The sequence below is a fragment of the Lithobates pipiens genome, unplaced genomic scaffold (genome assembly GCF_037356315.1).
Source record: "Lithobates pipiens isolate NorthernLeopardFrog02 unplaced genomic scaffold, aLitPip1_a1.2 Scaffold_25, whole genome shotgun sequence".
Lineage (NCBI taxonomy): Eukaryota > Metazoa > Chordata > Amphibia > Anura > Ranidae > Lithobates > Lithobates pipiens.
In genome coordinates, this window is record NW_027507787.1 from 192,503,128 (window position 1) to 192,512,373 (window position 9,246).

Here is a 9,246-nt window from a genome sequence, read left to right on the forward strand (position 1 = left end):
TGCAGTGCAAATCACATCCGATCTCTGTGCGATTCGAGTTCAGCCATTCTCCGCACCCGCCGCAAATTCGCACGGGACCCTTTTTTTGGCCCGCAGCAGAATCGGATCGCATGGGTGTTCACACCATGCGATCCGAGTTTGCAGATCGCACTGCGATATGCGAACTGATCTGGGGGTGTCAGTAACATTTCACTGACACTCCCAGCAGTTCGCATAGGGCAGTGTGAACTGCCGCCGGGAGGCATGCGATGCGTGAACCCGCCGCGCATTCGTGGCGTTCCCGCATCGCTCCAGTGTGAACCCAGCCTAATAAGCGATCGTTTTTCTGATCGCTGTATTAGTGTCACAGGTGACGCTAGTTAGGCAGGTAGGTATTTAGGTTCGCTGCAGCTTTTTATAGCGCCAGGGACCCCCATATACTACCGCATAAAGCCCCCTGATTGCCCCCTAGTTAACCCTTTCACCAGTGATCACCATATAACTGTTACAGGTGACGCTGGTTGGTTAGTTATTTTTTTATAGTTTCAGGGCACCCGCCATTTATTACCTAGTCTCACTAGTGTACCCCTAAATTTAGGGGTGTCTACTTTCCAAAATGGGGTCATTTGGGGGGGGTTTGTGCCATCTTGGCATTTTATGGCCTTCAAAACTGTAACGCCCTTAGAAAGCCTGAAGGCGGTGCTTGGTTTTCGGGGCCCCGTACGCGGCTAGGCTCCCAAAAAGTCCCACATATGTGGTATCCCCGTACTCAGGAGAAGCAGCAGAATTTATTTTGGGGTGTCATTTCACATATGCCCATGGCATGCGTGAGCAATATATCATTTAGTGACAACTTTGTGAAAAAAAAAAAAAAAAAAAAAGTTTGTAATTTTCCCGCAACTTGTGGCAAAATATAAAATATTCCATGGACTCAACATGCCTCTCAGCAAATAGCTTGGGGTGTCTACTTTCTAAAATGGGGTCATTTGTGGGGGTTTTGTGCCATCTTGGCATTTTATGGCCTTCAAAACTGTAATAGGTAGTGAGAAGTGAACTCAAAAATTTACGCCCTTAGAAAGCCTGAAGGCGGTGCTTGGATTTCGGGGCCCCGTACGCGGCTAGGCTCCCAAAAAGTCCCACATATGTGGTATCCCCGTACTCAGGAGAAGCAGCAGAATTTATTTTGGGGTGTCATTTCACATATGCCCATGGCATGCGTGAGCAATATATCATTTAGTGACAACTTTGTGAAAAAAAAAAAAAAAAAAAAAAAAAGTTTGTAATTTTCCCGCAACTTGTGGCAAAATATAAAATATTCCATGAACTCAACATGCCTCTCAGCAAATAGCTTGGGGTGTCTACTTTCTAAAATGGGGTCATTTGTGGGGGTTTTGTGCCATCTTGGCATTTTATGGCCTTCAAAACTGTAATAGGTAGTGAGAAGTGAACTCAAAAATTTACGCCCTTAGAAAGCCTGAAGGCGGTGCTTGGATTTCGGGGCCCCGTACGCGGCTAGGCTCCCAAAAAGTCCCACATATGTGGTATCCCCGTACTCAGGAGAAGCAGCAGAATTTATTTTGGGGTGTCATTTCACATACGCCCATAGCATGTGTGAGCAATATATCATTTAGTGACAACTTTGTGTAAAAAAAAAAAAAAAATTTTTTTTTTGTCATTATTCAATCGCTTGAGGCAAAAAAATAAAATATTCAATGGGCTCAACATGCCTCTTATCAATTTCCTTAGGGGGTCTACTTTCCAAAATGGGGTCATTTGGGGGGGTTTTGTACTGCCCTGCCATTTTAGCACCTCAAGAAATGAGATAGGCAGTCGTAAACTAAAAGCTGCGTAAATTCCAGAAAACGTACCTTAGTTTGTAGATGTGACAACTTTTGCGCAAACCAATAAATATACAATTATTGACTTTTTTTTTTACCAAAGACATGTGGCTGAATACATTTTGGCCTAAATGTATGACTAAAATTGAGTTTATTGGATTTTTCTAATAACAAAAAGTAGAAAATATCATTTTTTTTCAAAATTTGCGGTCTTTTTACGTTTATATCGCAAAAAATAAAAATCGCAGAGGCAATCAAATACCATCAAAAGAAAGCTCTATTTGTGGGAAGAAAAGGACGCAAATTTTGTTTGGGTACAACATTGCATGACCGCGCAATTACCAGTTAAAGCAGCGCAGTGCCAAAGTGTAAAAAGACCTCTGGTCATTTACCAGCAAAATGGTCCGGTCTGAAAGTGGTTAAAGACCTATACTGTACTTTACTAAAGGCAAACACTTTGCAAGGGAATTTTCCCCCAGAGCCTTGTGAATATGGATAAAGTAAAACAAAACCAGAAACTTTGCTTGCACATGATTTGATGATGGAAGCCCCAGAGCTTTACCTCATTCACTAAGCTCTGGGGTCCAATTTAGAACAATCACCTTCCTAGCATAATAAAACAAGAGCCAAAGGAAATGTTTGGACACCAAGGAGACATCTACGTCTTCAAATACTCCAAGGAGACGCCACTTAGGACAGCACACATTGGGGCAAATTGAAAGGCTGAATTTCCTTGCAACGTTACCTTCCTATTTTCTGTTAGTAAATCAACCCCAGAGTCTCTGGCCAACTCCATCCTATGCCTCCTCCGAATATTAAAACTATAAATGTTTTTAGTGTAGAATTTATCTCTTACTTTTCCCATAAACCCACTTATGCAGAGAAGGTTGACTTAAGCAGGGCTTTTTTTTTTTCAGAGAATAGGTGCAGGAACTCAACCCGCCCGCCACACATACATCTGCAAAATGCAAAAAGCACTAAAACTGCACAGGTGTGAATCCGGTATAAAGAGACAGTTACTTGGCCTTGAATAGGTAAAATGACAGTCACTCTAAATTGGTACAATTGTGACAGAGCTTGGTAAACTAAACACAAGTCATCAATATTAGGCTATAAGGTGAACTTGGAAAAAATTTATTTTCATTCCCACACTTGGGCACAACTTTTTAAATGCATTTTTGCATAGACAACACCCCTATGGACTTTATGTTTAAAGTTCTCCACAAAACATCCTGCAGTTTTTTGGTCACAATCCATAAATTTATGTAGGTTTGAACCAAAAAAACGAAAATCTTATGGTGCTGGTTTTAACTTTATTTCTATTAGTTTTAGCAACACAAAAAAGATCTCTCAAACTGACATTTAGACAGGTGCGTAACATTCGAGTTTTGGTGCATCAGTATACTCATGGGTGAATGTAGAGTATGAAATATGGCAAAGTTGTAGAAAATACGCCTCAACTTTGCAGATTGGCACCAAGCAAAATTAAACATACACATTGTAAATCTATCAAAACTGAGACGCTGTGTTCATCAAAATTTTCAGTAAGCACATTATAATCAAAGAAAGCACACTTTGCCACAAGTTGGCTGAAATGACTCAAAATGCAACCCCATCCCCCTTAACCACTTGCCATCCGAGCCCGTTCTGGCACTCCGCTCCTACATGTAAAAATCATATTTTTTTTTTTGAAAATTGCTCAGAACCCCCAAAAATTTTATATATTTTTTAGCAGAGACCTTAGGGAATAAAATGGCGTTCAATGGAGACTTTTATGTAACGTGGTATTTGCGCAGCAACTTTTCAAACGCTTTTTTCTTTTTTGTTTTGAAAATAAAAATCTGTTTCAAGAATTAAAAAACCAAAACACTAAACTTAGCCCAATTTTTTAATATAATGGGATAGATGATGTTACACCGAGTAAATAGATACCAAACATGTTATGCTTTAAAATTGCGCACACTCGTGGAATGGCACCAAATTTCAAGACTTAAAAATCTCCACAGGCGACACTTTAAAAATATTTACAGGTTATCTGTTTAAAGTTACAGAGGAAGTCGTTGGATAGAATTGTTTCTCTCTTGCTAACATTTGCAGTGATGCCTCACATGTGTGGATTGAATGCCGTTTACAAATGTAGGCGCGATATATACGTATGCGTTCGCTTCTGGGTGTGGGGATGGAGGTATTTTTTTTTTTTCGTTCAACAAAGATTTTTATTGAACATACGGTACATACATGTTATATTAGCTTCATGCAGAAACTTAAAAAAATGTTACGTTGCATATCACAAATAATGTATATAAGAAAGCAGGTACATTTTGCCATGAGTATGAATTCTATGAGTGTGCATATTACAAATAAAATAAAATTATATTACTACACTACACGCAGGTATCAGATTCTTGCAACCAACGGTCCCCTATCTTATTATATTTGTCAGGACAACCTCTGTTAATATATATACATTTCTTGTATGGTAAAGTATTGTTCACTTTGAGTTTCCATTCTATCAACCATTTTTTAGCTATAATTTTCCTAGCTGAGAATAGTGTCTTGTGCAGAAATATTTTGGTATATTTGTCAATGGTATCAGGTAGGATTCTGAGAAGGCACTGTTTTGGGTCAAGTGCTAGGGGTGAGCCCATGGTATCATGTAAAAATGCCACAATTTGCTTCCACAACCCCTGTATCCTAGGGCAGGCCCAGATCAGATGAAAAAAGTGCCTGTTTCCAATCCACACAGTAGACATGTTGTGGATTGAGTGCGGTTATATCTCGCCACTCTAAGCCCTTGTACACACAGTCGGAGATTCCGACAACCAAATCCGTCAGAGTAATTCCGACAGATTAATTCCGGAAGAGGTCCGGAAGTGATGTTGCATACACGCGGTCGGACTAAGTTGTCGGAAAATCCGATTGTACATAACGTGATGACGTTATTTCGTTACGACGGGACTACGTTCAGGCTAGTAGCCAATAGCTTTGGTCTAGGAATTTGATCTGAGCATGCGTGGCACTTTGTCCGTCGGAGTAGGCTACACATGATCGGAGTATGTCCGATCGGAGCATTTTGTCGGAAAATTTTACCGGCAAGTTGGAAAAATTGGTCCGTCGTATATTTCGACGGAAACAGTCCGATGCAGACCACACACAGTCGGAATATCCGACAAAACGGTCCAATAGGAAACATTCCGATGGAATCTCTGACCGTGTGTACAAGGGCTAAGGGGTGTAAGATATGCCCTATGCAGAATATAGAGCTGCGATAGACGGTCCAATAGCTTGGGGGACACTGCCTTGCAGGCCTCCAATGCCTCCCCCCACTCCTCATCCTCCATTGGACCCACTTCTCTCTCCCACCTGGGTTTCAAATCATATGCTAGTTTGGTAGAAATGGGGGTGGATAGCATATTATAAAATGGCAAAATTAACTTGTGGGGGTCTGTGCCCTTAATCACTGCCATGATGGCATTAGGGGTAGAGTCTGGGATAGATTCAGGAAACTGAGACTGTGTCGCATGGTGGATTTGTAAGAATCTAAAGAACATTCAGTTTTGGATTAGGAATTTGCCTCTGAGTGAGTCAAAAGTTTTAAAGCATCCATCTTTTAGTATGTGGTGTAAATAGAACACTCCCTGTCTGGCTCATACATTTACGTCCTGTATTGTTGTATACTCAGGTAGGTTTTTGTTATGCCATAGTGGCGTGTAATCATTGTATCGTGGAATGTTAAGTTTAGAAGAGGCCAAGTCCCATATTTTCCTATATTGGTATGGTGTGGTGTGTCTATGACCCCCTTGTTCCAGCCCTTGTGAGCCTACTGCTATCGCGCATGATGGGTCTTTGGTGTGTTGTGTCCATTTTGGACATAGGAGAGCTAGGAATCTCTCGCCATCCGTCTTGTCTATGTGGAATAGCTGTGATAACTGAGATGCAACATAGTATAAATTGAAGTCGGGGAGAGCCGTGCCTCTCAGGTCAGTTGGATTAAGAGTCTGCCACGCTAGTTTGTGTCTGTTGGCCCCCCACACAAAGGGTTTTAAAAGGGCCTCCAGATATTTAAAATATTTCAGGGGGAGGTATATTGGGGTATGCCATAGTACATAGTGTATCTTGGGAAGCAGGACCATTTTAATTAAATTTATGCGACCCCAAATCCCAAGTGGGAGTCGAGACCGAATCCTTACTTTAGTTTTAACCAAGGAGATAAGAGGTTCTATGTTTCGGGAGATGTAGTCTATAGGGGATCTAGATATATGGATCCCTAAGTATTTGATGACATTAACTCTTTGTAATGGTAGACTGCCTTGGGATTCTGGGGGCGGGAAAGTGTTGAGTGGCAGGATTTGAGATTTGTCCCAGTTAACGTTTAGTCCCGAGAAGATTACGAATTGTTCAATCGTGCGGAGTGCAGTCTGCAGAGACGGACCTGAATCAGCCAAGTATAATAATGTGTCATCTGCATACATACTAATTTTTTCAATTAAGGAGCCCATTCTCAGTCCTCTAATGTCTGGGTTTGCTCGGATGGATATCGCAAGGGGTTCTGCCGCTAGGGAGTATAGCAGCGGGGATAGGGGGCATCTCTGTCTCGTGCCTCTGCTGAGGTCAAACATTCAAGACTGCCACCCATTAGCCCACACACGTGTGTGTATGAGCACACGCGTGTGTTTTTGCAAAAGATGTGACACTTGCAGTCGCCTCCTCTTTTACATGGAATGTTTCCCTATATGTGAATGGGTGGGTTGGGTGTGTGGGTTTTTTTTTTTTGGGGTGGAGCTTCATGACCTTTCCAACCACATGGGTTTAGAGGCCTCTATATATATTTACTGGTAGCCTCCAGCGAGAGACCATTGCCCTTTTTGGCTCTGAAGAAAGGGGGTCACTCCCGAAACGCGTTAGCCATTTCCGTAGAGGTATTCACCAAATTCCTCGGACATCTGGTCTGGATTCGCCAAACGTTTGGTGCGATGGATCTATTTGTATTGATTTTGCCTTTGATCAATACTCGTTTGTGAGTAGCCATTTTGCTATTTGATTTAATTTTAAATAAAGCTGTTTTATGGTAATGCACTAGGTCAGTGCGCCTTCCCCTCTTTTGTATTTACCCATTAGCCACCACCTTGGCTGTGGGTTCCCGATACAGTAACTGAACCCACTGGATATATTTGGGACCGAAGCCAAAATAATGGCAGTAATTTGGGGATAAGCGTGTCGCTGAATTGGGAGTCTGTCCGAACCTGGGGATATAGATCTGGCAACACTAGCTATGGCTGTCGTTATTTCATCCGCAGTGAGGGGTGCCTCCAAGATGTCGGGGATGGGGGTATTTTAAATATTTTTTTTGTTGTTTATTTCATTTTACTCTTTCCTTTTAAAAAAAAGTTTTTTTTGATTCCTATTACAAGGAATGTAAACATCCCTTGTAATAGGAATAGGGCATGACAGGTCCTCTTCATGGAGAGATCTGGCATCAATAGGACCCACACATCTCTCCTCCAGGCTGGAAAGCCTGGTTTTCCAGCTGGGTACACGGCAACTGCTAGACCGGACATGACATCATAACATCATGCCTGGGCCTCCGAGAGTCTTGGAGGCTGCCAGGGACCATTAATGCCGCCTATCTGTGCTCTTCAGTGCCATAAGTGCGGCATATTTGTGTCGCCTCATCAGTTCCCCCTAATCAGTGTCAATAAGTGCCGCCTCATCAGTGTCCATCAGTGCAGCTTCATCAGCCCCCATCAGTGAAGGAGAAAAATTACTTATTTACAAAATTTACTGACAGAAACTAAGAAAAAACGTTTTAATTTTTTTTTTAAAATGTTGGTCTTTTTTTTTCAAAATTTTTAGGAAAAAATTAAAAACCCAGGAGTGATTAAATACCACCAAAAGAAAGATCTACTTGTGTGAAGAAAACGATAAACATTTCACATGGTTACAGCGTAGCATGACCGTGCAAGTGTCATTCAAAGTGTGACAGCGCTGAAAAATGGCCTGGGCAGGAAGGGGTTGTAAGTGCCCAGTATTGAGATGGTTAATGACCAGGCCATTTTTTGTGATATGGTACTGCGTCGCTTTAACTGACAATTGTGCGGCTGTGCAATGCTGTATCCAAACAAAATAGCTTTCTTTTGGTGGTATTTGATCACCTCTGCGGTTTTTATTTTTTGCGCTATAAACAAAAAACACTGACAATTAAAAAAAAAAACGTTTTTTTAAACTTTCTGCTAAAATACATATCCAAAAAAATGATCTAAAAAAACAAATTTATTCATCAGTTTAGGCCGATATATATTCTTATACATATTTTTGGTAAAAAAAATAAATAAAAAAATCGCAACAGGCGTATATTGATTAGTTTGCGCAAAAGTTATCACTTCTATAAACTATGGGATAGATTTAGGGACTTTTATCTTTTTTTATTGTTTTTACTGTTAATGGCGGCGATCTGTGATTTTTAGCTGGACTGCGACATTGCGGAAGCCAAATCTGACCCCAAATTACACTTTTTGGGGACTAGTGACATTATTACATTGATCAGTGCTATAAAAATGTACTGATCAATGTAAAAATGACACTGGCAAGGATAGGGGTTAACACTAGGGGGCGATCAAGGGGTTACAAGGGACATGGCAGAGATCGCTGTTCCCCAATCACTGGGAACAGCAGCTCTCTGATATGTCATCTGGCAGAACGGGGAATCGCCTTGTTCTGCCTCTGTACACTGTGATCACGAGTAGCTTGCAATCTCCTATGCAAATGCCGATGTACACCTCGGGTGGTTTGCGCAGGAGAGCCAAACTGCCACTGTATAATGATGGTGGATGGTCGGCAAGAGGTTAACACACAGCACATCATGCATGTGCATTGTTGGCACCTTGCATGTTGGGTGCCATTCTAAATACATTTCACCACAGTAACACAAAGTACAACATGAGTTACCATAAAGCATAAGTTCTAAAAGGTCCCTAAATCACATTGATTTAACTCCATCCACCCAAGTCATGCCCACTTCAGATAAGCTATGCATGCCGAAACACATTCCCTCTCCCCAGTTAGGTTTTCCGTAAACCTAAAAGGTGTCAACTCAAGCCACTGCATAAGGACATACAGGCACCCTCAGTCCTGTATGTCTGTGTTCCTGCCATCTCAGGCCTCTTTTTTGTTCCTAAATTAGAAAGGTGTTCCTCAGGCAGCTATTCACATTTAAGCCTATTGGGAGCAGGTGTGTTAGAAACACCAAACAATTATGAGGGAGGAAATAGTGATTTGGCACGGTTGTCCAACTCGTCTGTTCACTACACCTCTCACGTGTCTAGGGTCAAAGTGGGGGGCATATTTTGGGAATCTTTGCATTGAGTGTTTAAGGAACAGGGAGCACTATTTGTACAATACCTACTACTAGTATTTTCCCAAATGGAACTGC